This window comes from Oncorhynchus mykiss, chromosome 24, assembly GCF_057628025.1.
Source record: "Oncorhynchus mykiss isolate SJ-2025 chromosome 24, ASM5762802v1, whole genome shotgun sequence".
Lineage (NCBI taxonomy): Eukaryota > Metazoa > Chordata > Actinopteri > Salmoniformes > Salmonidae > Oncorhynchus > Oncorhynchus mykiss.
This window is the reverse complement of record NC_143045.1, coordinates 46294720-46314165: the sequence shown is the minus strand read 5'-3', so window position 1 is coordinate 46314165 and position 19446 is coordinate 46294720. Positions and strand designations below refer to the sequence as shown.

Genomic DNA, 19446 nt, shown 5'->3' with positions numbered 1-19446 from the left:
ATCTGTCTGTAAACAATTGTTGGAAAAATGACTTGTGTCATGCACGAAGTAGATGTCCTAACCGACTTGCCAAAACTATAGTTTGTTAACAGGACATTTGGAGTGGTTGAAAAACAAGATTTAATGACTCCAACCTAAGTGTATGTAAACTTCCAACTTCAACTGTAAGGCCTGATGAGAGCACCTTCAGGAATAACAACACTTTGCATTTTCTTCAATGAAAACATGATTAATCATCAACCACACTAAAATAAAGTGCAATATGAATGTGAAATCAATTTGTAAACACGGCTCAGACATTGTATAGGCCTATGCTATAATGTTTTCTTAACAGAGAGAAATATGCACACTTGGGAGACTCTCATAAAGGGGGCGTGTCTGTAGCACGGTACATCTCATGTCCCACTCCAGGGTAATGTGATGGGCTGTCCTTGTTAAGTAGCCCTGGAGGTCTAGCCTTGCAAGAGTTTGGCTTGCTTATATAGAGCGGGTACTACCTGCCTGCTGAAATGGGTGCGAGAAGGTGAAGTATCACGAGGTTCTGAAACCCCCTATTCTAATCAACCACTGAGAATGGGTGCATGTCCGCGGCTACAGATTAACCACCGAGAATGGGTGCATGTCCGCGGCTATAGATCAACCACTGAGAATGGGTGCATGTCCGCGGCTACAGATTAACCACCGAGAATGGGTGCATGTCCGCGGCTATAGATCAACCACTGAGAATGGGTGCATGTCCGCGGCTATAGATCAACCACTGAGAATGGGTGCATGTCCGCGGCTATAGATCAACCACTGAGAATGGGTGCATGTCCGCGGCTACAGATTAACCACCGAGAATGGGTGCATACTGTTAAAGACCTGTAAACGTATATCCATCCTGCCCTGCCTTTCTAAAGTCTTCCAAAGCCAAGTTAATAAACAGATCACTGACCATTTCGAATCCCACCGTACCTTCTCCGCTGTGCACTCCGGTTTCCGAGCTGGTCACGGGTGCACCTCGGCCACGCTCAAGGTACTAATCGATATCATACGGACAGAGTTCAGTGTGTCAAATCAGAGGACCTGTTGTCCGGACCTCTGGCAGTCTCTATGGGGATACCACAGGGTTCGATTCTCGGGCCGACTTCATTGATGTATACAGAGAAGAGTCGGCCCAAGAATTGAACCCTGTTGCACCCCCATAGAGACTGCCAGAGGTCTGGACAACAGGCCCTCCGATTTGACACACTGAACTCTATCAGAGAAGTAGTTGGTGAGCCAGACGAGGCAATCATTTGAGAAACCTGTTGAGTCTGCCAATAAGAATGTGGTGATTGACAGAGTCGAAAGCCTTGGCGAGGTCGGTGAATATGGCTGCACAGTATTGTTTCTTATCGATGGCGGTTATGATATCGTTTAGGACCTTGAGCCTGGCTGAGGTGCACCCATGACCAGCTCTGAAACCAGATTAGATAGTGGAGAAGGTACGGTGGGATTCGAAATGGTCGGAAATCTGTTTGTTAACTTTGCTTTCGAAGACCTTAGAATGGCTGGGTAGGATAGATATAGGTCTGTAGCAGTTTGTCTAGAGTGTCTCCCAAATTGAAGAGGGGGGTGACCGTGGCTGCTTTCCAATTTTTGTGAATCTCAGACGATACGAAAGAGGTTGAACAGGCTAGTAATAGGGGTTGCAACAAATTCTGCAGATAATTTTAGAAAGAGAGGGTCCAGATTGTCTAGCCCGACTGATTTGTAGGGGTCCAAATTTTGTAGCTCTTTCAGAACATCAGCTATCTGGATTTGAATGAAGGAGAAGCAGGGGGGGCTTGGGCGAGTTGCTTTGGGGGGTGCAGAGCTGTTGACTGGGGCAGGGATGCTTATAGAAATTCTCAATTATTGTGGATACATCGGTGTTGAGTGTTTCCTAGCCTCAGTGCAATGGGCAGCTGGGAGGAGGTGCTCTTATTCTCCATGGACTTTAGAATGTCCCAGAACTTTTTGGAGTGCTACAGGATGCGAATTTCTGCTTGAAAAAGCTAGCCTTAGCTTTCCTAACTGACTGTGTATATTGGTTCCTAACTTCCCTGAAAAGTTGAATATCACGGGGGCTAATCAATGTTAATGCAGAACACCACAGGATGTTTTTGTGCTGGTCAAGGGCAGTCAGGTCTGGAGAGAACCAAGGGCTATATCTGTTCCAGGTTAAAAAAAAAATTGAATGGGGCATGCTTATTTAAGATGGTGAGGAATGCAGTTTTAAAGAATAACCAGGCATCCTCTACTGACGGGATATCAGTATCGGGATACCCGGGCCAGGTTGATTAGAAAGGCCTGCTCGCTGAAGTGTTTTAGGGAGCGTTTGACAGTGATGAGGGGTGGTCGTTTGACCGCAGACCCATTACGGATGCAGGCAATGTGGCAGTGATCGCTGAGATCTTGGTTGAAAACAGCAGAGATGTCTTTGGAGGGCAAGTTGGTTAGGATGATGTATATGAGGGTGCCCGTGTTAACAGCTTTTGGGTTGTACCTGGTAGGTTCATTGATCATTTGTGTGAGATTGAGGGCATCAAGGTTAGATTGTAAGGTGGCCGGGGTGTTTAGCATGTCCCAGTTTAGGACACCTAGCAGTACGAGCTCTGAAGATAGATGTGGGGCAATCAGTTCACATATGGTGTAGACACATTATATGGTGCAGACACCTATTAGCACACAATGGTAAGACATTTAGTAGTTAGCTAGCTACCTTGCCAGCATGTTATAGACCTGCAAAAGCAACAAGGACTTTTCACACAACTGCATTCAGCGAACAATGGAATTGCGAGAGCTATGTAGTACTGTCCCAAAAAATTGCTCAACCATTCGCTGAGGGTGAATTCATTAAATAATGTTTAATTGACTCTGCAGCAATACTTTGCTCCGACAAGAAAGAGCTGTTTGTAAATGTTTCCCTGTGAAGACGAAGTGACACGGCGTGTTGAGGACATCGCAGAGAATATGGAACAGCAGTTCAAAGACAAGGTAAAGGATTTCACCTATTTCTCCTGGATTTAGAGCAGTGATGCATGTGACACAGTCCATGTCACGACTTCCGCCGAAGTCGGTCCCTCTCCTTGTTCAGCCGGTGTTCGGCAGTCGACGTCACAAACCTTCTAGCCATCATTGATACATTTTTAATTTTCCATTTGTCTTGTCTTCCTTCACAGCTGGTTCCAATCTCATCAATTACATGTTGTGTTTTAACCCTCTGTTTCCCCTCATGTTTTGTCGGAGATTGTTTTATTGTATGTTTGTGCAAGTCATGTGTCTGTGTGCAACGGGTTTTGTACCCACTTATGTTATTTTTTCTATATTTTGGTTTTTGGAGTTGTATGAGCACTTATTAAATGACTCCGTTTATACCAAGTTCGTTTTCCTGTGCCTGACTTCTCTGCCACCGACACACCCGTTACAGTCCAGTTGTTGATATTCTTACGAGGCATAACCTTTGAAATTACAGAGGAGCTTGATTCAGTGCAGTCAATGAAGATCACAACCAAAACAAAGATTTATTAGAGGAGGTTAATAAGTGTGTGGCAAAGCTGGGACTGAGTTTTGAAAAGTTATCCAGTGGGACCTCTGATGGGTGTCCAAACTTGACAGGAAAAACATTGTCCTTTTGAAAAGGATATGAGCTCAAGTAACTGAGCTGAAACCAGATCAGAAAAGTATTTTCCTGCATTGCATTATTCATCAGGAGTTGCTCTGTAAATATTTTCTGAAAATGAGCCGTGTTGTGGATACAGTCACTAAAGTGGTAAACTTCATAAGCGCAACATCTTTAAATCACAGGCAGTTTGTCTCACTGTCGGAAGAGACAGAGTCGGGTCATGCATTTCTCACAAACGTGAGATGGCTGAGTTTCGGGAAGGTGCTTAAAAGGTTGTGGGACCTGAAGTCGGAGATGGCTGAGCTTGGGGAAGGTGCTTTAAAGGTTGTGGGACCTGAAGTCGGAGATGGCTGAGCTTGGGGAAGGTGCTTAAAAGGTTGTGGGACCTTAAGTCGGAGATTGCCGAGTTCTTGCAAATGATAGGAAAATATGTGTATTTCCCTCAACTGCAAGATGAAGAATGGTTGGCTGATTTTGCCTTCACCCTGGACATCATGGCCCTCATGAATTATCTGAATTCCAAACTACAGGAGAAGGGCCTCTTTGCACATCAGATATACAGCCTTGTCAAAGCCTTCAAGGGAAAATTACTCCTCCTGACCCATCAAGTAGAAGCCAACAATCTCACCCACCTTCCGACACTACCAGTCTGTTCCCTATCGCTGCGTGCTTTGAACGGTGAGTTTTCTCATAATTTTGATGATTTGAAAGTGTTTGAAAATGACATGCTGTTGGTTTCCTCTCCTTTCACCTTCAATGTGAATAACGCTCCCACTGACCTGCAACTTGAGCTGATCCATCTTCAGTCTGATGCAGTGATTGGAGAACTATTCAAAACAATGTCACTGACAAGGTTCTACGCATCTCTCGATGAACAAAACTTTCCAAAGATTAGGAGTCATGCTCAGAAGATGTTTGCACTGTTTGGGTCAACTTATGTATGTGAACAGACATTTTCAGTTATGAAATATAACAAGTCAAGGCACATATCATCTCTTACTGACTCTCACCTCTCAGCAATCCTGCGCATAGCGACGTCAGAAACCATCCCTGACTTCACTGCCCATCAGAGACTTCACTCCTCACACTGATTGAGTAGATTAAATGTAATGTTGAGCACTCTGTCTTTCTTGTGTTTTTGTGCATACCCATTAACAAGAGTTCTGTCTGTGGTGCTGAATGCACAGTGTGCTTTTCCCTCTGTGTAGTTCATTCCATGTTAAATAATGAAAATACCTACCAAAAGGAGAACATAGATGTGGTTTATTGCTGTGCATGTTAAAAAAGTAAAATAAGTTGCATATCTGGATGTGATTTACAGTAGATATATCTGTCAACACAGTCATACACATGATGCATAATCCTGTAATATGATTCTGGCCCGCAACGGCAAAAAAAACAAAAATAATTTGGTCCTCCATGGAAACGAATGTCCCAGGCCTGGTCTACACACGCAAGTCAATGTCAGACTATGGAGGGAATAGAGTACCATTCTGCCCGTCACTGGTGAGAGAGGCAGGAAATCCTTTAAACATGTACAAGCTGTTTTCTTTCAACACAATTAGCATATCACCTCTGTAACATATGTTTGTTAAAATTACTATAATTATTTTTAATGAAGCTAGATCGAGGTTGTACTTTAAAGTGTACTTTCAGCACAATGCGTAACAGATGGGATTCAGATTGTGGGGTTCGTATCTACTAATAGATTACAGAGACCAGATGTGGCTGGAGCCAGGCAATGTAAAAAAAAAAAGTTGTTCATTAAATAGGGAATGTCACCCACGATGTGTGGGTCTAATTCTCAACTTCCCCTCAAGTAGCCAGTTGTTCTCCCTGAAACAACTCAGTCTCCCTACTCCAACCTCTTCCCCTAACTCACATCTGGTCAAACTCTGAGCAGCAGTGGAAAGTCTGGTAAGAGCCTGTCAGACCTCCGAATGAGGTATAAAGCTTCACTCAACACCCTCCTAGTAGAACACCCTCGTATTAGAACACCCCCCCCCCCCCCCCTAGTAGAAGGGTCTGGTGCACTTCACAAAATAGATGGCTTCATGAGATAGCTTCATGAGCATGGAATATTGTGTGGATATATTGAAGCAACATCTCAAGACATCTGTCACAAATGGGTCTTCCAAATGGACAATGACCCCAAGCATATTTCCAAAGTTGTAGAAAAATGGCTTAAGGACAACAAAGTCAAGGTATTGGAGTGGCCATAACAAATCCCTGACCTCAATCCTATAGAATTGTGTGGGCAGAACTGAAAAAGCTTGTGGGGGCAAAGAGGCCTACAAACCTGACTCAGTTACACAAGCTCTGTCAGGAGGAATGGGCCAAAATTCACCCAACTTATTGTGGGAAGCTTGTGGAAGGCTACCCGAAACGTTTGACCCAAGTTAAACCATTTAAAGGCAATGCTACCAAATACTAATTGAGTGTATGTAAACTTCTGACCCACTGGGAATGTGATGCTGAAATAAATCATTCTGTCAACTATTATTCTGACATTTCACATTCTTAAAATAAAGTGCTGATCCTAACTGACCTAAAACAAGGTAATGTTTACTAGGATTAAATGTCAGGAATTGTGAAACTGAGTTTCAATGTATTTGGCTAAGGTGTATGTAAACTTCCGACTTCCACTGTAAATACTTCAGAGTTCAAGTAACAGACATCAACTGTTCAGAGGAGACTGCGTGAATCAGGCATTCATGGTCGAATTGCTGCAAAGAAACTACTACAAAAGGACACCAATAAGAAGAAGATACTTGTTTGGGCCAAGAATCATGAGCAATGGACCTTAGACAAGTGGAAATCTGTCCTCTTGGTCCAATGAGTCCATATTTTGATAGTTTTGCTTCCAACTGCCGTGTTTTTGTGAGACGGAGAGTCGGTGAACGGATGATCTCTGCATGTGTGGTTCCCACCGTGAAGCATGGAGGAAGAGTTGTGATGGTGTGTGGGTGCTTTGCTGGTGACACTGTCAGTGATTTATTTAGATTTCAAGGCACAATTAACCAGCATGGATACTACAGCATTCTGCAGTGAAACGCCATCCCATATTGTTTGGGCTAAGTGGGACAATCATTTGTTTTTCAACAGGACAATGACCCAAAACACCTCCAGGCTGTGTAAGGGCTATTTGACAAAGAAGGAAAGTGATGGAGTGCTGCATAAGATGTCCTGGCCTCAACAAACTCTCGACCTCAACCCAGTTGAGATGGTTTGGGATGAGTTGGACCGCAGAGTGAAGAAAAAGCAGCCAACAAGTGCTCAGCATATGTGGGAACTCCTTCAAGACTGGTGGAAAAGCATTCTAGGTGAAGCTGTTTGAGAGAATGCCAAGGGTGTCCAAAGCTTTCATCAAGGCAAAGGGTGGCTACTTTGAAGATTCTCAAATATAAAATATATTTTGATTTGTTTAACACTTTTTTGCTTACTACATGATTGCATATGTGTCATTTCATAACTTTGATGTATTCACTATTATTTTACAATGTAGAAAATGGTCAAAATAAAGAACTCTTGAATGAGTAGGTGTGTCCAAACTTTTGACTGGTACTGTAAGTATTCAGACCCTTTGCTATGAGACTCGAATTTCAGGTGCATCCTGTTTCCATTGATCATACTTGATGTTTGTACAACTTGATTGGAGTGCACCGGTTGTAAATTCTATTGATTAGACATGATTTGGAAAGGCACACACCTGTCTATATGAGGTCCCGCAGTTGATAGTGAATGTCAGCGCAAAAACCAAGCCAATAGGTCAAAGAAATTGTCTGTAGAGCTCAGAGACAGGACTGTGTCGAGGCACAGAACTGGGAAAGGGTACCACAAACATGTATGCTGCATTCAAGGTCCCCAAGAACACAGTGGCCTCTATCAAGAGGTTAAATGGAAGAAGTTTGGAACCACCAAGACTCTTCCTAGAGCTGGCTTGACAAACTGAGAATAGGGGGAGAAGAGCCTTAGTCACGGAGATGACCAAGAATCTGATTGACACTCTGACAGAGCTCCTGAGCTTCTCTGTGGAGATGGGAGAACCTTCGAGAAGGACAACCATCTCTGCACACTCCACCAATCAAGCCTTTATGGTAGTGTGGCCAGGCAGAAGCCACTCCTCAGTAAAATATATATAACAGCCCGCTTGGACTTGGCAAAAGGCTCCTAAAGGCCTAGGAAACCTGGCACCATCCCTACAGTGAAACATGTTGGTGAAAGCATCATGCTGTGGCAGGGACTGGGAGATGAGTCAGGATCGAGGGAAATATGAACGGAGCAAAGTACAGAGCAATCCTCGATGAAAACCTGCTCCAGAGCTCTCAGGACCTCAGACTTAGGTGAAGGTTCACCTTCCAACAGGACAACGACCCTAAGCACACAGCCAAGACAACGCAGGAGTGGCTTCGGGACAAGTCTCTGAATGTCCTTGAGTGGCCCAACCAGAGCCCGGACTTGAACCCTATCGAACATCAGGAGAGACCTGAAAATAGTTGTGCAGCCACGCTCCCCATCCAACCTGACAGATTATTAGAGGATCTGCAGAGAAGAATGGGATAAACTCCCTAAATACAGGTGTGCCAAGCTTGTAGCATCATACACAAGAAGACTCGAGGCTGTACTCGATGCCAAAGGTGCTTCAACAAATTCCTGAGGAAAGGGTCTAAGAAACCGTTTTTGCTTTGTCATTATGGTAAATTGTGTGTTTTAATTAATTTTAGAAATTGGCTGTAAAATAACATTTTTTAAAAAGGGGTCTGAATCATTTCTGAATGCACTGTATGTTACCCTAATAGATGTGCAAAGTAGAATATTATTCAAAATTATTCACAACTGTAATGGCAGCCAAGTACTAACTCAATCCATACATTCTCATTTTGTATTTCATAGTCATTTGGAAAATGTTCTATAATTTTTATTTGACTTTGAAAATGTGGGGTAGGCTGTGTAGATTGATAAGGAAACAATCTAATTTAATCACTTTTTAGATTGTATTTTAAGGCATCAAAATGTGAAGACAAAGGCAAAGGGTGTCCAGACTTTCACTGCCGACTGTTTAAATGTTAACTGCTAATTCATTTCTATTTGTTGGACAAAGCCTGTGCTGACCTTGTGCTTAGCAAACTTGACAGCAGCTAGCTAACTAGGATAGCTTGAGGATAGCGACAGCTGGCTAACCTATCTAGCTAGCAATATTTATCTTCCAATTACAGTTATGCCAAGATAGCAAGAAGTACCAGTGTCTGGAATGTGTTTCATGAGACACCCCTTCAAATTAGTGGATTTGAATATTTCAGCCACACCCGTTGCTGACAGGTGTATAAAATCGAGCAGAGAGTCAAGAAATCTCAGTAGACAAGCATTGGCAATAGAATGGCCTTACTGAAGTGCTCAATGACTTTCAACATGGCACCGGATGTCAACTTTCCAACAAGTCAGTTAGTTAAATGTCTGCCCTGCTAGAGCTGCCATTGTCAACTGTAAATTCTGTTATTGTGAAGTAGAAACGTCTAGGAGCAACAACAGCTCAACCGTGAAGTAGTAGGCCACACAAGCTCACAGAACCGGACCGACGCGTGCTGATGCACCTAATGCAAAAAAAATGTCTGTCCTCAGTTGCAACACTCACTACCGAGTTCCAAACTGCCTCTGGAAGCAACATCAGCACGAGAACTGGTCGACGGGAGCTTCATGAAATGAGTTTACATATATAGATATATAAATATATGAATAACCATCGGTGTTCTGCTAATATAACAATGTACAAATATTACACTTGTTTTTCATCTTCTATTTCATTCACAGCTGATACAGATACTGTACCTATCAACATGTTGTCTGGTGGTACATCAATACAGATACTCTACCTATCAACATGTTGTCTGGTGGTACATCAATACAGATACTCTACCTATCAACATGTTGTCTGGTGGTACATGTTCGTCATCATTCACAGCTGTGCTGTTTGGTTCAGAGAGTCTTACTGGTTTCAGCAGAAACAGTCTGTCTGTCTTTTCAGGCATGAAGAGTAGTATTGTCTGCTGCTTTGGCAGGATGTCATGTCTGGAATATTTGTGCCTATGCTCTCTCTCTCTCCATCTCGCTCTCTCTCTCCATCCATGATTGGCTTGTCAGCTACCCAAGTGTGTTATTCCAGGGGAAGACCAAAGACTCTTTCTAAAGAGCAAACGGGTATAATTGCCTCCAGCACCCTTAGGGGACGGAGGGAGAGAGGGAGGGGAGAGGGAGAGAGAGAAGCTTGACTTTTTGGTCCTGACAGAGACATGGATCACCCCAGACAACAGTGCTACTCCAGCTGTTCTCTCTTCATCTGACTACATTTTCTCTAATAGTCAGGGAGCATCTGGTCATCTTGGTGGTGGCACAGGTCTACTCCTAAGTGGAGATTTTATATTTTCTCCCTCTCTCACCTGTCCATCTCCTCATTTGAATTCTGTGCTGTCATTGTCATTCATCCACTCAAGCTTAACATTATTGTTATCTATCGCCCACCAGGTGCCCTTGGAGAGTCCCTCAATGAGCTTTCACCCTTTCCCAATCTCCTCCAAGTCACAAGGCAGGCAATATGCTTGACCTCATCTTTACTAGAGGCTGTTCTCCGACTAATCTCACTGTAACCCCCTCCAGGTCTCTGTTGTTCTCCTACGAATCTCACTGCACCCCCCCCCCCCTCCAGGTCTCTGTACTCCTACTAATTTCACTGTAACCCCCTCCAGGTCTCTGTTCTCCTACTAATCGCACTGTGACTCCCCTCCAGGTCTCTGTTCTCCTACAAATCTCACTGTAACCTCCTCCAGGTCTCTGTTCTCCTACTAATCTCACTGTAACCTCCTCCAGGTCTCTGTTCTCCTACTAATCTCACTGCAACACCCCTCCAGGTCTATGTTCTCCTACTAATCTCACTGCAACACCCCTCCAGGTCTCTGTTCTCCTACTAATCTCACTGCAACACCCCTCCAGGTCTCTGTTCTCCTACTAATCGCACTGTAACCTCCTCCATGTCTCTGATCTCCTACTAATCTCACTGTAACCTCCTTCAGGTCTCTGTTCTCCTACTAATCTCACTGCAACATCCCCCAGGTCTCCGTTCTCCTACTAATCTCACTGCAACACCCCTCCAGGTCTCTGTTCTCCTACTAATCTCACTGTAACCTCCTTCAGGTCTCTGTTCTCCTACTAATCTTACTGTAACCTCCTCCAGGTCTCTGTTCTCCTACTAATCTCACTGTAACCTCCTCCAGGTCTCTGTTCTCCTACTAATCTCACTGCAACACTCCTCCAGGTCTCTAGAAGGAGAACAATCTCACTGCAACACCCCTCCAGGTCTCTGTTCTCCTACTAATCTCACTGTAACCTCCTCCAGGTCTCTGTTCTCCTACTAATCTCACTGCAACACCCCTCCAGGTCTCTGTTCTCATACTAATCACACTGTAACCTCCTCCAGGTCTCTGTTCTCCTACTAATCTCACTGTCACCTCCTCCAGGTCTCTGATCACTACTTTGTTTCCTTTTCCATCTCCCTTTCCTCCAACCCTAACCACTCAGCCCCTACCCAGACGATCATGCACCATCGTAATCTTCGCTCTCTTTCTCTCTCGACCTTCTGCTAAATCCTTCTCCCTCCTGTCTCCTGATTCTGCCTCTTTGACCCTACTCTCCTCCCTTTCTGCATCCTATCACTCGCACTGTCTCCTTTCCTCCCGGCCGGCTCGGCCCTCCCCTCCTGCTCCGTGGTTGAGTGACTCATTGCGAGCTTACGGAAGAAGGCTGCAGACAGCACAGCTGAGCGAAACTTCCAGAAGACCTATCATCCTTTCACTTCCTCCTCTCGACATTCTCTTCCTCTGTATCCGCTGCCAATCCATATTCTACCTATATTCTAAATGTCAAACTTCTGCCTCTAACTAGGAAACTATTTTCCACCTTCTCCTCCCCCTTAATGTAGAGACAAATGTTTGCATATATGTTTGTCATAAAGTTAATTTACCAAAATCGCTATTTAGCAAGTTATCTGACTAGCTAACATTAGCCAGGAGAAGGAATTTTCTATTTGTGTTTAATATTTTAGGGATGTAAAGAATCTAGCTAGCTTAAGCATTTTCTGCAAATTGAATGTACAATTGTGTAAGCTTGCCTTGCAATCTAGCTGATTTAACATAGCTCACTATTTACTTGCTTATTGCGTAGTGGAGGATAAAAATAACTGTATGCCTATGGATGTGTAGCTAGCTACAGTATGTAGCCAATCTGAAACGTTAGATTCTGAACTAATATTCATACCAATCTATGAACCTCAGCTATCATAGTTGTTGTATCAACTGCACGTCTGAATGGCATTAATGGAGCCTATAGATATAGTAGAATAACATAACTTTATTGTGCCAAGGATGAAAGTTCTATTTACATGTACTGTAGTTATTACCATGCATGAGATCCCCACATTGTAGCCTGTACATTGAATATATTCACTGATCATGTACTCTACCTTGGCAAGTAAAGGTGTGGTTCAGGCATGAATCTCTGAAACAAAATGTTTCAGTCATATCCAATACCAGGTGTATCAAACTCCATTATTCAAATGATGCTGTGTCTGCATGTATGTATTACAATTATACACTTCAACAGCTTTTACAACTCCTGGGACATCAATGATTACACATCTATGCAATAGACTAGAAACATGGTTTAAGTAAAGGCTGATTTGTAATTCATATATACAGAAGAAAAAACTATGCATAAACTATGCATATCTGCATTAACTCCCATTAATCTGAGGACACAGGATAGTATTTCAAGGAGATACTAAATTTCAACCAGTAGAGAAGGTGAAACGCTTTATTGAAAGAAGTTCATTATCCAGGTGTTATAAATACATAATACATGGATTATAATTATGATGATTGTAATATTATATTATAAACACAAGTTTAATCTGTACTTCAAAGCACATATGATGTGCTTTTTAAAACAATGAAGAAAGATGAGGTGGGAGAGAGGAGACAAAAAGGGAATGAGGTAAGAACAGAGGCAAACAGCATAAAATATTTTTCCACCGGCACAGGTTTCTAAATTCACAAATATCCATTAAATATTCACTTACTTTTTCAAAATCTTCCTCTGATTTGTCATCCAAAGGGTCCCAGCTATAACATGTAGTGTCATTTTGTTAGATAAAAACTTGTTCAACATGCAGAGATAGAAATCCAAAAATCTACCCCTAAACTTTGTTTCAACAAGTCAAAATATGTTTCTATTGACTTCTCAGATACCCTAAAATGTAATCAAACCATAATATTTAATACGGAAAGAAGTATGTTCAATAGGAAACCGATTTTAGCAGGTGCGTTCTGTCTTCATCGCACACACATACACAAATTGCCAAGACTGTGTCCCTGTTCTAAAACTATTCTTTCTCATTTGTTTTGGAAGTTACAAGACTGAAACCTTGAACATAGACTGCTGACACCCTGTGGAAACCATGCATCCTGAGAGCTAGAATATATTATTTCCCTATACTTTCCATTGCAAGAGCATAGGCTCTCAACAACAACAAAAATATTCTGGTTGGTTTTTCTTTGGATTTTCTCCTACCATATCTATTGTGTAATAGTCTCCTACATTATGTTAACATTTCTACAAACTTCAGAGTGTTTTCTTTTCAATGGTACCAATTATATACATATCCTGGCTTCAGGGCCTGAGCAACAGGCAGTTTACTTTGGGCACGCCAGTCAGGCGCAAATTGAGAAAAATGGACCCTAGCCCTAACAAGGTGAATTACATTGCTACCCTAATATTATCTCAGTTCATCACAATAGTGGTGTCTCCTAACCAGCCTTGGGCCCCCAGTTGGCCCAAAGGTTATCTTAACCTCTTGAAACTAAGGGGCACTATTTTCATTTTTGGAAAAACAATGTTCCCAAAGTAAACGGGCTATTTTGTCAGGACAAGATGCTAGAATATGCATATAATTGACAGCTTAGGATACAAAACACTCTAACGTTTCCAAAACTGTAAAAATATTGTCTGTGAGTATAACAGAATGGATATTGCAGGCGAAAGTCTGAGAAAACTCCAATCAGGAAGGGACTCTTATTTAGAAAGCTCTGCGTTCCTATGCGTCCCTATTGAGCAGTGAATGAGATATCAACCAGATTCCTTTTTCTATGGCTTCCCTAATGTGTCTAGTGTCACAATACATAGTTTCAGGCTTTTATTTTGAATGAGCCTGAACGACAACATTGCATCGTTGGAGGCTGGAGGCTCTCAGAGTGTTTGTGCGTAAAAGGAGAAACCCTGAGTGTTCCACACCAGGATCAGGAACTCTTGTTGTATTGGGGACACCAGACAGGAAGCTATGACCATTCTGACATGTTACCATGGTAACCCCATTACCACCACACAGGAAGCTATGACCACTCTGATATGTTACCATGGTAAGACCATTACCACCACACAGGAAGCTATGACCATGTTACCATGGTAGATATTACCATCAGACAAAATGTCTCCTTAGCACAGTGTCTGTACCAGCTTGGAATGACAATGCCACTGCTTCTATGGTATTATGTAAAGGGTTTTTCATTCTATGTTACTACATTTGAAAGGTATCAAAACACTTAGTTTTGAATATCTACATAAATTAAATGTATTATTCTGTAGGCTACTGACCTATTCAAAGTTTCCTCCGGCATCTCACCATAGATTAGATTTTGAACTGAACCTACAGGAGGTTTGTTTGTTGTGATTGAGTGGGGGGAAACAGCCACATCAAACCACACCCCTTAGCCAACTCACACTTGGCTTCTGTCATGGCCGCCAGTAGTTATTGAGGGGAAAGACAAAAAACATGGCCAAATCAGCGAGTGCAGTCCACTTTAAGGAACTTCCCTCCGTCTCCTTAGAAAGCAGGAGTGAAGACTCCTCAGAAAGCAGGAGGTGTGATGTCTCCTTAGAAAGCAGGTGTAATGTCTCCTTAGGAAGCAGGAGTGAAGACTCCTTAGAAAGCAGGAGGTGTGATGTCTCCTTAGAAAGCAGGTGTAATGGCTCCTTAGAAAGCAGGAGTGAAGACTCCTTAGAAAGCAGGAGGTGTGATGTCTCCTTAGAAAGCAGGTGTAATGGCTCCTTAGAAAGCAGGAGTGAAGACTCCTTAGAAAGCAGGAGGTGTGATTTCTCCTTAGAATGCATGGGGTGTGGGAGGGAGAGGGAAGACCTTTCCTGCTTTTTTACTAAAAGGATAGTAGCTCCACGGAAGCCTTTCTTATGCCCTCTCTCTCTCTCTCTGTCACCTTCTCTCTCCCTCTCTCTTTTCCTTTCTTACAATCTCACACACAATTTATCTCCCTCTCTCTTTCTCTCCCTCTCACCTTCGTCCTGCTCCATAGTTCTAATGAGCACACAGAGATGGACTGCCGGGTTCCAGCTTTCAAGTTCCTGCTCACAGACCCCATTTAAGCTGTCGCCCATGGTGAAATGTGTGTGTGTGTGTTACGCTTTGCTATATCCTGTGAAGATATGAAACCGGGGCCGTCTGTAGCGATATTAAACCTGGGCTCTTTAGAGTAATGAAACTGGGGCTGTCTTTAGAGATATTAAACCTGGGCTCTTTAGAGTAATGAAACTGGGGCTGTCTTTAGAGATATGAAACCTGGGCTCTTTAGAGATATGAAACCAGGGCTGTCTACTTACTGTACTGTCTCCTTCCTGTTACTGTACTGTCTTCCTGTTACTGTACTGTGTCTCCTTCCTGTTACTTCACTGTCTGCTTCCTGTTTCTATCTGGGTCACCTGCTTGTGACGCCCTGTGATCCTGAGCTAAACCCTATGCGGGAGTAGGGTCAAAATATTTTGTGGATGAAGGGCGGGTGGATATCAAGCAGGTTGAACAAAGAGAAAATACAATCCATAAATGTATAATTATTGTGCAATTCATATGTATATTCTACAGGTTTCTTCCATTATCTGGCATAAGTGAGTAAGTCTAAACTTTAGCGTCTAACTGTACGCACGTCAAATGTACGCCAAATTATTTTGGGAACTTGAGCAGAAAAAGTTCTCGCCGATCTGCTGAGGCATAAAGGAGTCAGTTTAATTTAACAAGATGGAGAGTTGAAATAAAGAGAAAGGAGGGACAAACAGTGACCTAATGTTTGGGAAATGTGTGTGATGATGAGGCACTATACAAATTTGACAGTCACAAGACGGGTGGTACAGTAACTGTACTGTTCAGATGGGTTAAATGGAATAGTAACCTCTCACATATTGTTCCAGTATCTCCGACTGTACAGTGCATTTTCTATACTTGCGGGTTAGAGTCGGGTGCGGGCCTTCCCTTCCACTTTATCCTCTGCTATCCTCTGCCAGACTTCAAAGGTTTCCCCCCTCCCCTCCCTCGCTCTCTCTCTCTGCAGCAGGTTGCCTGCTCTGTAAATATTTCCTATTCCAATGTGATTCTAAGAAATGCCTGAGGTGGAGGAGAGAGCCTCTCAGCAGGGGACCAGTGAACATCAGCTTGATCCTGAAAGCAGCAGCAGCTCTCTTTATGAACCCGTTAACATACGTCCTGTCTGAAGTCTGGGCCAACACCAAGTAAAGCAGTTTTAAAATTGATTAATCAGATGAGCTCTATCTCTCTCTTTCTCAAATCAATTCAAGGGGCTTTATTGGCATGGGAAACGCATGTTAACATTGGGTTAACATTGCCAAAGCAAGTGAAGTTGATAACATAAAAAGTAACAGTAAATATTACACTCACAGAAGTTCCCAAAGAATAAAGACATTTCAAATGTCATATTATGTACATATTGTGACGATGTACAAATGGTTAAAGTACAAAAGGGAAAATAAATAAGCATAAATATGGGTTGTATTCACAATGGTGTTTGTTCTTCAATGGTTGCCCTTTTCTTGTGGCAACAGGTCACAAATCTTGCTGCTGTGATGCACACTGTGGGATTTCACCCAGTAGATATGGGAGTTTATCAAAATCCGATTTGTTTTCAAATTCTTTGTGGATCTGTGTAATCTGAGGGAAATATGTGTCTCTAATATGGTCATACATTGGACAGGAGGTTAGGAAGTGCAGCTCAGTTTCCACCTCATTTTGTGGGCAGTGTGCACATAGCCCGTCTTCTCTTGAGAGCCATGTCTGCCTACGGCGGCCTTTCTCAATAGCAAGGCTATGCTCACTGAGCTTTCCTAAGCTTTCCTAAGCTTTCCTTAATTTTGGGTCAGTCACAGTGGTCAGGTATTCTGACACAGTGTTCTCTCTGTTTAGGGCCAAATAGTATTCTAGTTTGCTCAGTTTTTTTGTTAATTCTTGCCAATGTGTCAAATAATTATCTTTTTGTTTTCTCATGATTTGGTTTGGTCTAATTGTGTTGGTGTCCTCGGGCTCTGTGGGGTCTGTTTGTGAACAGAGCCCCAGGACCAGCTTGCTTAGGGGACTCTTCTCCAGGTTCATCCCTCTGAAGGTGATGGCTTTGTTATGGAAGGTTTGGTAATTGCTTCCTTTTAGGTGGTTGTAGAATTTCTCTTTTCTGGATTTTGATCATTAGTGGGTATCGTCCTAATTCTGCTCTGCATGCATTATTTGTGGTTTAACATTGTACACAGAGGATATTTTTGCAGAATTCTGCACGCAGTCTCAATTTGGTGTTTGTCCCGTTTTGTGAATTCTTGATTGGTGAGCGGACCCCAGACAACCATAAAGGTCAAAGGGTTCTATAACTGATTCAAGTATTTTTAGCCAGATCCTAATTGGTATGTCGAATTTTATGTTCCTTTTGATGGCGTAGAATGCCCTTCTTGCCTTGTCTCTCAGATCGTTCACAGCTTTGTGGAAGTTACCTGTGGCGCTGATGTTTAGGCCAAGATATGTGTAGTTTGTTCTGTGCTCTAGGGCAACAGTGTCTAGATGGAATTTGTATTTGTGGTCCTGGCGACTGGACCTTTAACCAGCAGCACACCACCCTGAATACCACTGCTGGCATGCTTCTGAAGCTAAACAGGGTTGGCCCTGGTCAGTTCCTGGATGGGAGACCAGATGCTGCTGGAAGTGGTGTTGGAGGGCCAGTAGGAGGCACTCTTTCCTCTGGTCTAAAAAAATATCCCAATGCCCAGGGCAGTGGTTGGGGTCACTGCCCTGTGTAGGGTGCCGTCTTTCGGATGGGACGTTAAATAGGTGTCCTGACTCTCTGAGGTCATTAAAGATCCCATGGCACTTATCGTAAGAGTAGGGGTGTTAACCCTGGTGTCCTGGCTAAATTCCCAATCTGGACCTCAAACTATCACCTAATAATCCCCCGTTTACAATTGGCTCATTCAGCCCCCTCATCTCCCCTGTAACTATTCCCCTGGTCGTTACTGCAAATGAGAATGTGTTCTCTGTCAACTTACCTGGTAAAGTAAAGGATAAATAAAATAGGACAGCGGTGTCTAGATGGAATTTGTATTCTCTGTCTGTCCTTCACGCTCTCTATCTTTCTCTTTCTTTCTTTCTCAGTGTGCGTGCATGCGTGTGTTTTTATGCCAGTAGTTTTCTGGAACTAACTCTTTTGGGAGGGCTGAGGCAACACAAGCTCTTCCCTGGACTTTATGGTCCCACTTTATTTGGATTGTCCGCATAGTAAATGCTCTACAGATGGTTATACTGTTTGTTGATAAGCATCTGCTTGCTAAGATTAGGGTTAGGGTTGGGATTAGGTTTAGAATAAGGGGTATAGTTGGGGCTAAGGAAAACAGACAGGCAGGGTCTGGTTACAGGGTCCGTTTCCTCCATATCACCCCCCTCTCCCTCTCTCTAGCTTTTCTCTCTCCATAGACCCTTAATGTGTGTTTGTAGAGTTAGAGGGGCCGTAAGTGGTTGCAGACTGACTGATTTAAAGGCAGGCAAGGCAGGCAAGGCAGGCAGGCAGGCAGGCAGACAGACAGACAGACAGCTAAAGACAGACAGACAGACAGCTAAAGACAGACAGACAGACAGCTAAAGACAGACAGACAGCTAAAGACAGACAGACAGACAGACAGCTAAAGACAGACAGACAGACAGACAGACAGACAGACAGACAGACAGACAGACAGACAGACAGACAGACAGACAGACAGACAGCTAAAGACAGACAGACAGACAGACAGCTAAAGACAGACAGACAGACAGCTAAAGACAGACAGACAGACAGACAGCTAAAGACAGACAGACAGACAGACAGACAGACAGACAGACAGCTAAAGACAGACAGACAGACAGCTAAAGACAGACAGACAGACAGCTAAAGACAGACAGACAGACAGCTAAAGACAGACAGACAGACAGCTAAAGACAGACAGACAGCTAAAGACAGACAGACAGACAGACAGACAGACAGCTAAAGACAGACAGACAGACAGACACAGACAGACAGCTAAAGACAGACAGACAGACAGACAGACAGCTAAAGACAGACAGACAGACAGCTAAAGACAGACAAAGACAGACAGACAGACAGCTAAAGACAGACAGACAGACAGACAGCTAAAGACAGACAGACAGCTAAAGACAGACAGACAGACAGACAGCTAAAGACAGACAGACAGACAGACAGCTAAAGACAGACAGACAGACAGCTAAAGACAGACAGACAGACAGCTAAAGACAGACAGACAGACAGACAGACAGCTAAAGACAGACAGACAGACAGACAGCTAAAGACAGACAGACAGACAGACAGACAGCTAAAGACAGACAGCTAAAGACAGACAGACAGAAAGACAGACAGGCAGACAGACAGACAGACAGCTAAAGACAGACAGACAGA

General features: G+C 43.2%; 1 pseudogene; it reads left to right on the top strand.

The window, feature by feature from the left end:
* The first annotated feature begins 2668 nt into the window (after nt 1-2668).
* On the top strand, nt 2669-15106 carry LOC149972446 (general transcription factor II-I repeat domain-containing protein 2A-like; annotated as a pseudogene).
* The last annotated feature ends 4340 nt before the right edge of the window (nt 15107-19446 follow it).